A 13,198-nucleotide genomic window follows, 5' to 3' on the forward strand; every position below is an offset into this window, starting at 1 on the left:
GTTTAGCCGCATGTTCTCCTTAAATTGCTGGCTGTCTGAGTGGTGTCCCAGAAACGATGTGGGCTTCATAGATAATTGGCAAACCTTCTGGAGGAAACCTGGTCTTGTTAGGAGAGACGGCATCCATCCCACTTTGGATGGAGCAGCTCTCATTTCTAGAAATATGGACAAATTTATTAAACCCCCCAAAATATGACTATCCAGAGTTGGGACCAGGAAGCAGAGTTGCAGTCTTACACGCCTCTCTGCAGCTTCTCTCCTCCTGCTACCCCCCCAAAAACCCATCTCCATTGAGACTGTGTCAGCTCCCAAAAGACAAAAAACAAACCAAAAACCAGCAATAAACAACTTAAACATAAAAAATCACAAAGAAAGAACAATACAGTATCCACATCTGAACCAAAGAGTAAAACAGTGAAATGTGGATTATTAAATATTAGGTCTCTCTCCTCCAAGTCTCTGTTAGTACATGACTTAATAATTGATCAACAAATCGATTTACTCTGCCTTACAGAAACCTGGTTGCAGCAGGATGATTATGTTAGTTTAAATGAATCAACACCCCCGAGTCATTCTAACTACCAGAAACCTCGAAGCACAGGCCGAGGGGGCGGTGTGGCAGCAATTTTTCACACCAGTCTATTAATTAACGAAAGACAAAGACAGACTTTTAATTCATTTGAAAGCCTGATGCTTAGCCTCGTCCACCCCAGCTGTAAAACTCAGAAACCAGTCTTACTTGTTATCATCTATCGTCCACCTGGGCCTTACACAGAGTTTCTCTCTGATTTCTCAGACTTTTTATCTGATTTAGTGCTCAGCTCAGATAAAATAATTATTGTGGGTGATTTTAACATCCATGTAGATGCTAAAAATGACAGCCTCAACATCGCATTTAATCTGTTATTAGACTCAATTGGCTTCTCTCAAAATGTAAAAGAACCCACCCACCACTTTAATCACACTCTAGATCTTGTTTTAACATATGGCATAGAAACTGAACATTTAACAGTGTTTCCTGAAAACCCTCTGCTGTCTGATCATTTCCTGATAACATTCACATTTACAATAACTGATTACACAGCAGTGGAGAGTAGACTTTATCAAAGTAGATGTCTTTCTGAAAGTGCTGTAACTAAGTTTAAGAATATAATCCACCCACTGTTATCATCTTCAATGCCCTGTACCAACATAGAGCAGAGCAGCTATCTGAACGCTACTCCAACAGAGGTCGATTATCTTGTTAATAATTTTACCTCCTCTCTACGTACGACTCTGGATACTGTAGCTCCTGTGAAAACTAAGGCCTCAAATCCAAAGTCCCTGACTCCGTGGTATAATTCTCAAACACGTAGCCTAAAGCAGATAACTCGTAAGCTGGAGAGGAAATGGCGTGTCACAAATTTAGAGGATCATCATTTAGCCTGGAGAAATAGTTTGCTGCTTTATAAGAAAGCCCTCCGCAAAGCCAGAACATCTTACTATTCGTCACTGATTGAAGAAAATAAGAACAACCCCAGGTTTCTCTTCAGCACTGTAGCCAGGCTGACAAAAAGTCAGAGCTCTACTGAGCCAACAATCCCTTTAACGTTAACTAGTAATGACTTCATGAACTTCTTCAGAAATAAAATTTTTATCATTAGAGAAAAAATTACCAATAATCATCCCACAGATGTAACATTATCTACAGCTACTTTTAGTACCATCAATGTTAAGTTAGACTCTTTTTCTCCAATTGATCTTTCTGAGTTAACTTCAATAATTAATTCCTCCAAACCATCAACGTGTCTTTTAGACCCCATTCCTACAAAACTGCTCAAAGAAGTCCTGCCATTAATTAATTCTTCGATCTTAAGTATGATCAACCTATCTCTAATAATCGGCTATGTACCACAGGCCTTCAAGGTGGCTGTAGTTAAACCTTTACTTAAAAAGCCATCCCTAGACCCAGCTGTCTTAGCTAATTATAGGCCAATCTCCAACCTTCCTTTCATATCAAAAATCCTTGAAAGAGTAGTTGTCAAACAGCTAACAGATCATCTGCAGAGGAATGGCTTATTTGAAGAGTTTCAGTCAGGTTTCAGAGCTCATCACAGCACAGAAACAGCTTTAGTGAAGGTTACAAATGATCTTCTTATGGCCTCTGACAGTGGACTCATCTCTGTGCTTGTCCTGCTAGACCTCAGTGCAGCGTTCGATACTGTTGACCATAATATCCTATTAGAGCGATTAGAACATGCTGTAGGTATTACAGGTACTGCACTGCAGTGGTTTGTATCATATCTATCTAATAGACTCCAATTTGTTCATGTAAATGGAGAGTCCTCTTCACACACTAAGGTCAATTATGGTGTTCCACAGGGTTCAGTGCTAGGACCAATTCTATTTACATTATACATGCTTCCCTTAGGCAGCATCATTAGAAGACATAGCATAAATTTTCACTGCTATGCAGATGACACGCAGCTCTATCTATCCATGAAGCCAGGTAACACACACCAATTAGTTAAACTGCAGGAATGTCTTAAAGACATAAAGACCTGGATGGCCGCTAACTTTCTGCTTCTTAATTCAGATAAAACTGAGGTTATTGTACTCGGCCCTGAAAATCTTAGAAATATGGTATCTAAGCAGATTCTTACTCTGGATGGCATTACCTTGGCCTCCAGTAATGCTGTGAGAAACCTTGGAGTCATTTTTGACCAGGACATGTCCTTCAACGCACATATTAAACAAATATGTAAGACTGCTTTCTTCCATTTGCGCAACATCTCTAAAATTAGAAATATCCTGTCTCAGAGTGATGCTGAAAAACTAGTTCACGCCTTCATTACTTCCAGGCTGGACTACTGTAATTCTTTATTATCAGGATGTCCTAAAAACTCCCTGAAAAGCCTTCAGCTGATCCAAAATGCTGCAGCAAGAGTACTGACAGGGACTAGAAAGAGAGAGCATGTTTCTCCTGTTTTGGCTTCCCTTCATTGGCTTCCTGTTAAATCCAGAATTGAATTCAAAATCCTGCTCCTCACATACAAGGTCTTAAATAATCAGGCCCCATCTTATCTTAATGACCTTGTAGTACCATATCACCCTATTAGAGCACTTCGCTCTTGCACTGCAGGCCTACTTGTTGTTCCTAGAGTATTTAAAAGTAGAATGGGAGGCAGAGCCTTCAGTTTTCAGGCCCCTCTTCTGTGGAACCAGCTTCCAGTTTGGATTCGGGAGACAGACACCATCTCTACTTTCAAGATTAGGCTTAAAACTTTCCTTTTTGCTAAAGCATATAGTTAGGGCTGGACCAGGTGACCCTGAATCCTCCCTTAGTTATGCTGCAATAGACGTAGGCTGCCGGGGATTCCCATGATGCATTGAGTTTTTCCCTTCCAGTCACCTTTCTCACTCACTATGTGCTAATAGACCTCTCTGCATCGAATCATATCTGTTATTAATCTCTGTCTCTCTTCCACAGCATGTCTTTCATCCTGTTTTCCTTCTTTCACCCCAACCGGTCGCACCAGATGGCCCTGCCCCTCCCTGAGCCTGGTTCTGCCGGAGGTTTCTTCCTGTTAAAAGGGAGTTTTTCCTTCCCACTGTCGCCAAAGTGCTTGCTCATAGGGGGTCATATGATTGTTGGGTTTTTCTCTGTATTTATTATTGTGCTATCTACTGTACAATATAAAGCGCCTTGAGGCGACTTTTGTTGTGATTTGGCGCTATATAAATAAAATTGAATTGAATTGAATTGAATAACAAACATATACATTTGTAAAAGTACTCGCCTGTCCTGGTTGCTTCCAGCAGGATGTGGAGCAAAAGAGTGGAATCGGTTCAATCACCTGCTTAAGAGCTCCTGGAGCAGACCAGTGTGCCAGGTTAGGGGAGTATGGTTAGATAGTAATGGTTGAAGTGTATGTTATTGACTTGTTTATAGTACATTTTGGAAATATGTATATGTTTGTTATGTGCTCTAATGTTATTGTATGTTTGTTGGGTTGTGTTTTCATTTTGATTAGTTAACCCCCATACTCGGGCTAGTCCGGATTCTCACCTGAATAGGTAGAGTATAAAAGGAAGCTATTTTGTTTTTAGTGGGTTGGTGTTTGTGCTGTTAATACGTGCCTTCTTTACTAAAGTGCCAGTCCATGGATTTATTTTATGCCAGTCTCGCGTCATATTGGAAGGAACCTATGACCGCCGGCCAAAACTGACAGGGGCCAAGATCTCAGTGAAGAGGTAGATACTAGGGCTGGGTATCGTCACTGATTTCTAGAATCGATTCGATTCCAATTCACAAGGTCCCGAATCGTTTCGATCCATGATTCGATTCGATTCAATTCAATTTAAATCTGGGAAATTTTGCCTCAGACAGTCAGAAATATTATAATTTAGATCAGTACATTTACATATTTTTGTATCTATGAAAAGGAAGGTGACACTCGCAAGACTTTATCAAAGGTGTAAGTGTAGCACAGTGGAAATTTGTATTTATCTTGTATATTGTTTTTATTCTGATTTTTAGTGTTTATTTATGAGTGTCGTTTTATTTGCATGTTTTTGCTCTGTTTCTATTGCATGGTTTTTAGTGTTTTATGTGACATAGTTTTTAATCCACTGTGGACTGGCTACACCTGGGACAAATTACCTGATAGGGACCACCTTCTGAGGCATGGGTGTGTCCAGAGGTGGCCTATCAGCTGTGCAAAGACCTTTTAAAAGCAGGCTAGCTGAGCACTGGAAGAGAGAGACCCCAGACTGGAAGGTTAATGCTGGATGGCCAGCGTGACACGGTGACCCAGTCCTGACCTCATGGAACGGCAACAGTAGGAGACAACGCGTGTGACTGGCAGCAGAGCAGAGGTTTACCTCTGCCTGCATTTGTGAGTAGGGTCTCTACTGTTGTTTACTGGGTGCAGCTGGGTTGGGAGAGGGTCGCCACGGCCATGAGCCAGGGCCGCTTCTGGGACCATTGTTCTGGCCCCTATTTGTTATTTGACAGGACATCAATGCAAGGGGAGCCGTGGCGGTGGTCGCATGACGGATTCGGGTGCAGAACGCAAGCTGATGGGCCAGTGGAAGAACAAGAAGATGGGAGGCTCTTCCTTGTCTGCCGAAGACGAGGCTGGCGTGGACTCTGCTCTAAAGAAGGAATTCCTGGCCTGCTGATGGACCCTGAAGCGAGATCGATCAACTACACACCAGACAACAAACGACGGAGGCTCCAGAAAAGTGCAATCAAACGATGAGTTTATTAACACAGGAGAAGAACCATCAGCATATGGCTCATTTCCTCTGACAAAAATACACTGGATTCTGGTTTTATAGCATAGAGGATTACGCCCCCACGTACACGTCAATACAGGTCAAAAATATATTGTTTACAGACAAGGGTACATCATGTACATCTTAATAACTATAAACAGACATATAACTTCTCTTTTCTATAACACTTGCCTTTTAAGGTAATAAACTTCAAGCCTCAGGGTCTCTAATGGCTAATAATGGACCCTCGTCACCAATCACTAAGTAGACAGAATTGGCGCAGGTCTCAAAAAGAAGCAGAAGACACTTGGGCCCTCGCTCAGGCCTGTTGCTAGATTTATGTGTATTGTAAGCATGCATGCAATTAACCTGCTATGTTCTCATCTTCCCTCACCATGTATCACCTGGACACTCTCACCAGTGAAGCTTAAAACCCTCTTGGATGGAACATCAACTCTAAACAAGCACAGATATGCAATGTGTATAAACTGAACTAAACCTGTGAATAGAATGAATGTGATGACAAACATATTCAATGCAATATGAACCCTGTAAGAAATATTACTGATAAAATAATACTGTAAAACATGTTATTAATGCATTCATCATAAGGCAGAGTATATGGTAGCAATAAAAGAATCTCTGAATCCTAACAACCCATAATGAACATGTGGCATAATTATAGCAGGGGTTTTTTATTGAATGTAGAAAATGGTAGTTTTACGGGTTTTAGAATTGTTTTATTTAGTTTTAGTAGCTTGACAACATTTTATTACGTACATTTTAAGGGTGTTTTTATTTGTGCTCCCTGGCCTATTAAACTGTATCTGATGAGACCTGCTTCATCTCTGTGCCCTGGGTATCTGACTCGCTTGCTCCCCCTTGTATTTTAAAGAATCTTTCTTTTTAGCACGACATTCTGGCACGACTGCTTTAGTGCCCCCCGTTGGTTACATAAGCATAAGCATCACAGCAGATGCTTTTGTGTCAAAGTAGCTGAAGATAAAACACAGACAAACATGAAGGTGATTTTCCTGGCCTGGGATTTTATAGAAATATTCTGCAGTAGATCAAAAACGAAAGAAAACATTAATCAACATATGAACAATACCTCTAATAAAACAACAGTTTTATTACAGACATAGCTAAGTGTTTTGCATTTTGCATAATTTTAAAAAGTTTACATTTGTTCAGTAGCCATTTGAACAGCAGAAATGAGGCTTTCTTTTTGGAAGTAAGAAAAAGGGGAAAAAAAAACAGCGGCCGACAGCGCTGTAAACAACGGTAGACTTGTGCGTAACAAGCAAGCGAATAATGCAGAAAACAGATTTTTAGATAGGAAACTGTTCTTGAAGTATACAGAGAGAGAGAGAGATGTGCATGAAGTGTTGTGGAAGCAAAACAGCAAAAGTAAGAGGGAATCGATGACGATGTTTATGTGAAGCGTAGTTTGGATCTTGTTTTGCTGCTGGTTTGGTCAATAATGTTTGGAGAGAGATCAAACTAACAGCTTTAGAATCAGCGCAAAAAGGGCTTAAACACAAAGCGCGGACCCACCGTAACATCAGAATCAGCGAGCTGTCGGCTTTACTGTCTTAGCTGTTTGGTGGTTGTTGAAATTTTGCGAGGTTTAACGTGAGATTCTGGCATTTCGGGCAAACTAAATTTATAATCGATTCAGGATTTAAATTAATTGATATCACGTTATCCAAGCCAGAATTGATTTTAATCGATAAATCGATTATCAAAACCCACCCCTAGCCAATAGGCCAGTCACACTAAATACAATTTGGCACACTATTTGCTATTCCTGTTCATCAGTTGAAAAGCTTGGTGGGAAAGTCCGTTATTTGATAACTGCATTAAGTGTAGTGAAAGTTAAATTTTGAAAGCTACTGTTCTGATGTGGGAATTATGTCAAAGTGATTGAGAAAAACTAAATATACATTTTTGAACAGGTTGGACTGCTGTAATTTTCTCATGTAAAATTGATGTGTTCAGGTTCACAGAGGGCTTCAACACCCTCGGCCTCCTCCAGGATATTAGGACACACCCTGATTTATTCCGTAATCTGTTTGTGGAGGATGTGGAACCTTTGAAAGCTGCTGAGCTCTCAGCCGTATTTCAAGTCAACTTTTCAACGCCAGGAACACATAAAAGAGAGATCGAAAGCCAGACGATATATTTCTGGAGAGACTGGCTCAGTGATGAAAAAGGTACAAGAAATTATTATAATATGGTCTGTTCTGTAAGATACTGTACATGAATTTGTGCACTCACAATTGTAGGCCACAAATTATCATGACTATCATGTCATTGATAGTCAGTTTTAGGAAGAGTAGAGAAAAGCGAATACATTATGTTTCGATGTAGTCCGAAAAAACATTTCAAATACCTAACTGGAACAGAACCATGGCAGACCCGACTATGTTTATGGGCTTTTCAGCATCTTTCTTTATTCACTCTTGGTTGCTATCACTTCACACACACACACACACACACACACACACACACACACACACACACACGCCTCTGCTTTCCCTGCAGCTACACCGCAGACCACGCCCCGCCACACTAACACTCAACTGTTCGTTTATTTTAGATGGAGAATGTGCAGCCGTGACCTTGGAGAATTTCCTGGAACTTGTTTCTGGATCCTCTTCAATACCCCCAAATGGCTTTCTTATGCAGCCCACAATAGAGATTCTTCCAGAGGATTCTGGCAAGATTTTTCCTGAGGCAAATGCATGTAACATTGTTTTGAAATTGCCAGTGCACAAAGACTTTGAATCATTTAAAGCACAAATGTGCAATGCTATACTTTGGGCACCAACATTTGGCATGGCATAGATGGACACCATTTACATTGTCCATTTTGAATACCTTACAGTGCAGATTTTGAGTTATTGCTTATAACTATTTTATGTTTCATACAGCGCTATTATGAAAGCTATGATCGTAAGATTTAAAGTAATAGTTCAACACGGAAATTCAATACTTTTGTGTTGTTGAAGGTTTGAAGTTATATAGACAGGTATCAACAGAAAGTAGAAGTAAAAAAGGAAGACTTGGATAACCAGCCTTTTTGTAGTCAGGAATAATGTGTTGTCAGGACAGTGGTTGTCCAGTTAGTATTGAAGTGAAGCTTTCTGTTTTAGTTTGTGAAAGTCATAACATAACTTGGTGTATTTAAACTGTCATTGCATCCCATGCTGTTTGTGCTTAAATGCACCGTGTCTTTGTATGGTAGTTATTTACCATGTAAAATATTTAACTCTTTCAAAATGTTTTCTCAAAGCCAACAAGCTTGGTTGTTGTTAAAGGTGTATTTGTCATGTTCTGGAGTCTGTGGACTCGTGTTTATGTTTAAATTTGTTAATATTCTGTGGTTTTGTTTATGATTATCCCTAGTGTTGTGTGTGCTCTGTGCTCTCTTGTTCCACGTTTCAAGTTCCTATCTTCTGTCTCCCAGTCTCTTAAGTTTGTCTGTCTAGAGTCCAGTCGGTGTGTTTCCTGTTTTACTTTGAAGGTATGTGTCTCATGTCAGTGTTTTTAGTTCTGCTTCCTTTGGTCTCGTCATGTCTGATTTCGTTATTCCCCTGTGTATTTTAGGCCCTGTGTTTTCTCGTGTGCGTTGCTGGATTGTCTGTTTTGTCTCCCTGTGTGTTCCTGTATTTTCTCCACAGGTCTCCAGTTAAGGTTTCAGGTTTGTTTTGTTAGTTTATTCCAGTTTAGGTTTTGCTTAGTTTCCTCCACGCCTTGGCCGTTCCTGTTTGTATCACCACCTTCCCAATAAACCTCACCTGGATCTCAGCTGCCAGCATCTTGGATCTTCATTAAATTCCACGCGTCTTGACCCGCTAGCCGTGGCAGTATTCCTTCATTGGAAACATCCAATTGCTGTTCAGAAGTGCTAAATTCATCTGATTTATGGAAACAATTTGAAAATGTCTGTTATGCATCTTGACATATTTCTTGTACTCAGTTGTACGCAGTGTCACATGTCAATAGTGCTATTTGAATAGTTATTTATTGTTCAAAACTATTTTAAATCCAAGGAAATAAAACATTTTTGGGATAATTACAACTGTCTTGACTGTCTTTTTTCACTCCAATAAGTAATCAGGAGTCAGAGCAAAACTTTCAGAGAAAATGGCATCATGATGGTCAACAACTTATCCAAGTCTTACAATTAAAGCTTTATTAAATACATGTGGATATCTGAAACGGTTGTCATTGTTTGTCATTCTAGAAATTTGCTGCTGATTTTGAACCTTTGGTCAAATCAAGCTTCTATGTAACTTGTAAAATTTCAAAAAAAGTTTAAAGACTGCTCAGACTAAAAGGAGTAGGTTACACTCAAAAAAACTGGAAATGGAATTTAAAGATAGCAAACTGACCTAAAGAGGTGTGGTTTTTATAGATCAGGGGTCTCAAACTTAAATGATCCCTGCTGACACTGTCAATGCACTGGAGGGGCCACTTCAACTAATACAAAATACCCACAAATATTTAATAAAATCAAAAATGTATAATAAAATAAGACTTCAAATTTTAAATATTGTATAAGAATACAAAACTGCAAATGTGAACACAGATTATGTTTTGTCACTCCTAATTGACTGAAGCCTTTCATTGAACTACCAGATAAACACATTTTTATTCTCTTTCTAGCCAGACACGTGGCAGCACTTCTGCTGTCATGTTGTTAGTTTTTAACAAATAAAAATGCAGACATAAGTGTACACTTATTTTTGACTGCTGGTGAAAATACTGTTTAATAGCAATGATACAACAATAGAAAGAAAGAAAGATATTAACCCTTTAAGACCTACCATTGAACCAAGTCCGCCAGAGCTTATATTATATTTTTTACATGCTGTAGTGCCATTTTTGGGAGCATTTCAAGTTGATATACATCAATACAACCATTATAGCCCAAATTTTCATAATATGTATGCATTAAGTGCATAGTAAGTACATCAATTGCAAAATTCATTGCTTTTTAACATATATTTCTAGTTAGAGAAATTTAAGAGTCTTATCCCTCAAAGCTGTAAATACAAAAAAGTTGCACAAACTAGTTTCCCACCACAGGAAATTTATTTTAAGTGTCTTCATAGTTTTATTTTTGAAATACACCAATTTTCATATACTGCAGGAAAAACGAAAATAAATATTATAATGCAAATTTGCAAAAAAACAGCATATGCATCAAAATAAACTATTTCCAGCAGTGCAATATGAGTCCTAAGCATCCCAGAAACGACACAGAAAGTCATAAAGTCAAACATAACTTTTAAAAACACAAGTATAGGCTCATAAGCCCCTGATGGTAAAAAACTACATTTCCGCAAAATGACGCCACTTCCGGTTTCGGGCAGGTCACGGCGGACATGTATGGCAAGCCATTAGTGCCAAAATTCGCCACTTTTCTAACCCGTTTGGTTAAGAAACGGCGTAAAAAACGCCGTTTAATTTTTCAAAACGCCGAAAAAAACGGCGTTTTGTTTCGACAAACGCCGTTTTTTCCGAGTCTCACATGGCGCCCTGAACGCACCATCCGAGTGACGTAAAAAGCGGCGTTCAAAGACAGACGGAAACGCCGTTTTTTACGCCACTCGGCAGAAAACGCCGTTCAAAGATGCATAAAAACGGCGTTTTTTGCGGCGTTCTGTGCCAGCTGTAACGGCGTTTAAAACGGCGTTTTATTGAAATTATGCAGGGCACTCCCCATGGTTCCCTCATCCAATTACTTTCAACTCATTTCACCCAATCAAAGAAGAGGAAGTGCAGACCACACTAATGCATCACCGATTCACCTTGCTGCTAAGTGATTGCCTATTCAGTACCAGTGCTTGTCACAGTATTGACTTGTATTATAATCCCACTATGCATTTTGATGTGTTTAAGGCATGATCAAGCAAACAAACGACAGAATACTTTTTCTGAAACCTTAACTGTGGTACCTGTTATGGCAGCTAACAGGTAATGAGCAGAGCTAGCTCTGCTAATTTCTGAGCTTCTTTCTTATTTTCCTCTTTACTTCTCTTAACCTTTAACTTATGTCTTAGCAATCAGATTCTGCCGTCATGCATTACCGCTCCGTGCTAGTTATGTTGACTTTTCTCTTCTTTTGTCTTCTCTTTTTTCACCCGTATTTAGACACTCGGCGCATGGCTCCTTTGTTTACTTTAGGGATCAGCTGTTAGCGCTGCGCCCTGCAGCTGCGCTACCGGCAGACAGACCCTACGTCCCCAGTGAGGGAAGAGACGGGGGTGATGTTTCCCGAGAAGGACACCTTACACACCATCTCTCCTTTCTGTAATCACTGTAAACGTGAGATCGCTCCCTGATATGATTGAGGAGCTAATGACGCTAACCCGGTCACAGTGGCAGTACCCCGACACTGCCCGGTACTCCCTCTGTGAGTAGGCTGCCCGGCTTCCAGCTGCTGCAGCCGGACAAGACGAGACACAGCGGTGAGAGGAAAGGAGGGGGGCTGGCAGTGTTTGTTAAAGACAGTTGTGGTATCCCTGGGCACATTGCTGTGAAAGAACAACTCTGCAACAGAGACATTGAGCTATTAGCCATTAGCATCCGTGGAGGCAGCCTGTGACTCTCTGTGGTCCGCAGACTGCAGACGCAATCTCCGAGAGCTCTTCTTCTAATATCAGGGGACTTTAATCATGTCTCGCTGGACTCCACACTGACCACCTTCACCCAGTATGTGACCTGCCCCACCGTAGGCAATAAAACATTGTGCTTAATGTATGCCAATGAAAAAGTGGCATACAGTTCATCACCTCTCCCTGCCCAGGGAAGATCTGATCGTAATTAGTGCGCCTTGTCCCTGAGTGCAGCACTTGTGCACGGAGCCACCAATCACCTACGCAGTGCACAGATGGTCCGCGGAGGGCATATAAATAAATAATAAAAGCAAATAAATGACAGTATGCTTTTTCTGAAACAAACGGAGACCTTAACTTTTATCAAAATACCGTTTTACTCAGTTTAAAGTAATACCACTGTATAATAGCCTTCAAATTTAATAATGTTAACAGTATCTCAGGAATATTTTTGCCCCATCAACATGCATTAAAAATAGATATGCAGTTTTGAATCAGACCTGTATGTACGTTTTCTGAAAAGTGATGTAAATAAATAATCTCAAAAACATGAAATAATTGTTTCCCATGTAAACTGGAGATGTCCTTGTCAATGTCATCCGAGTACTCTGGATGTCTTACATGAATTTGAAACAGAGAGTGGCACATGACAGCGTTGTACATAACATAACTAGTTTACCTGTATGACATGAAGTAATTAAAAAAAAGAATCCATGTAACTTGGTTATGTCTTCTTTCTGATAACTGTAGATACAAATGGGCTGCAGTGTGCATTATCTTGACATCAGTATAAGATACTGAACCCGCTGATATGATGTGGTGGAGGAATACAAATACCTGGACACCCACATATATACATTTGCTGAACTGGAAGATCAAAACAGAGGCTGTACACAAGAAGTGGATGGGCAGGCGGGTTTTGAGAACAAGCTTATGTGTGCACCAAAATGTTAATGACAGGTGTTCTGTCAGTTCAGGTGAGTGCAGTGCACTTTGATGTGTTCTTCTTGGATCAGGAGAGCAAGCTCTGTGATTGGCCGCGCTTCGGAAGCTGTGGTGGAGAGGAAGTGAGTGAACAAACTGCCATGCATCATAGATATTCCTCTCAATCCACCTCATCAGGTACCTCTCTAAAAGTGTGACTCAGGTCTGTTGCCCTAAAGGATACAGGAAATGCACTGATTTCCATGAGAGAATCGTGTCTGTTTAATGCTCCATGATGATAACTTTCCTGTGAGCGTTTGAAGATCACTGACATCATGGCTTTTAGCCTCATTGTTTCTGCAAAGAGATTTCTCCAGTCACTGAAT

The 13,198-nt window shown here is 40.2% G+C and overlaps 1 long non-coding RNA gene across 1 annotated transcript; it reads left to right on the forward strand.

The window, feature by feature from the left end:
* The first annotated feature begins 10,655 nt into the window (after positions 1-10,655).
* LOC112846164 (uncharacterized) lies at positions 10,656-12,443 on the forward strand. Its single transcript, XR_003219010.1, has 2 exons — positions 10,656-11,247; positions 11,425-12,443. It is a non-coding gene; the product is annotated as an uncharacterized LOC112846164 (long non-coding RNA).
* The last annotated feature ends 755 nt before the right edge of the window (positions 12,444-13,198 follow it).

Source organism: Oreochromis niloticus, linkage group LG3 (genome assembly GCF_001858045.2).
Source record: "Oreochromis niloticus isolate F11D_XX linkage group LG3, O_niloticus_UMD_NMBU, whole genome shotgun sequence".
NCBI classification, from domain to species: domain Eukaryota; kingdom Metazoa; phylum Chordata; class Actinopteri; order Cichliformes; family Cichlidae; genus Oreochromis; species Oreochromis niloticus.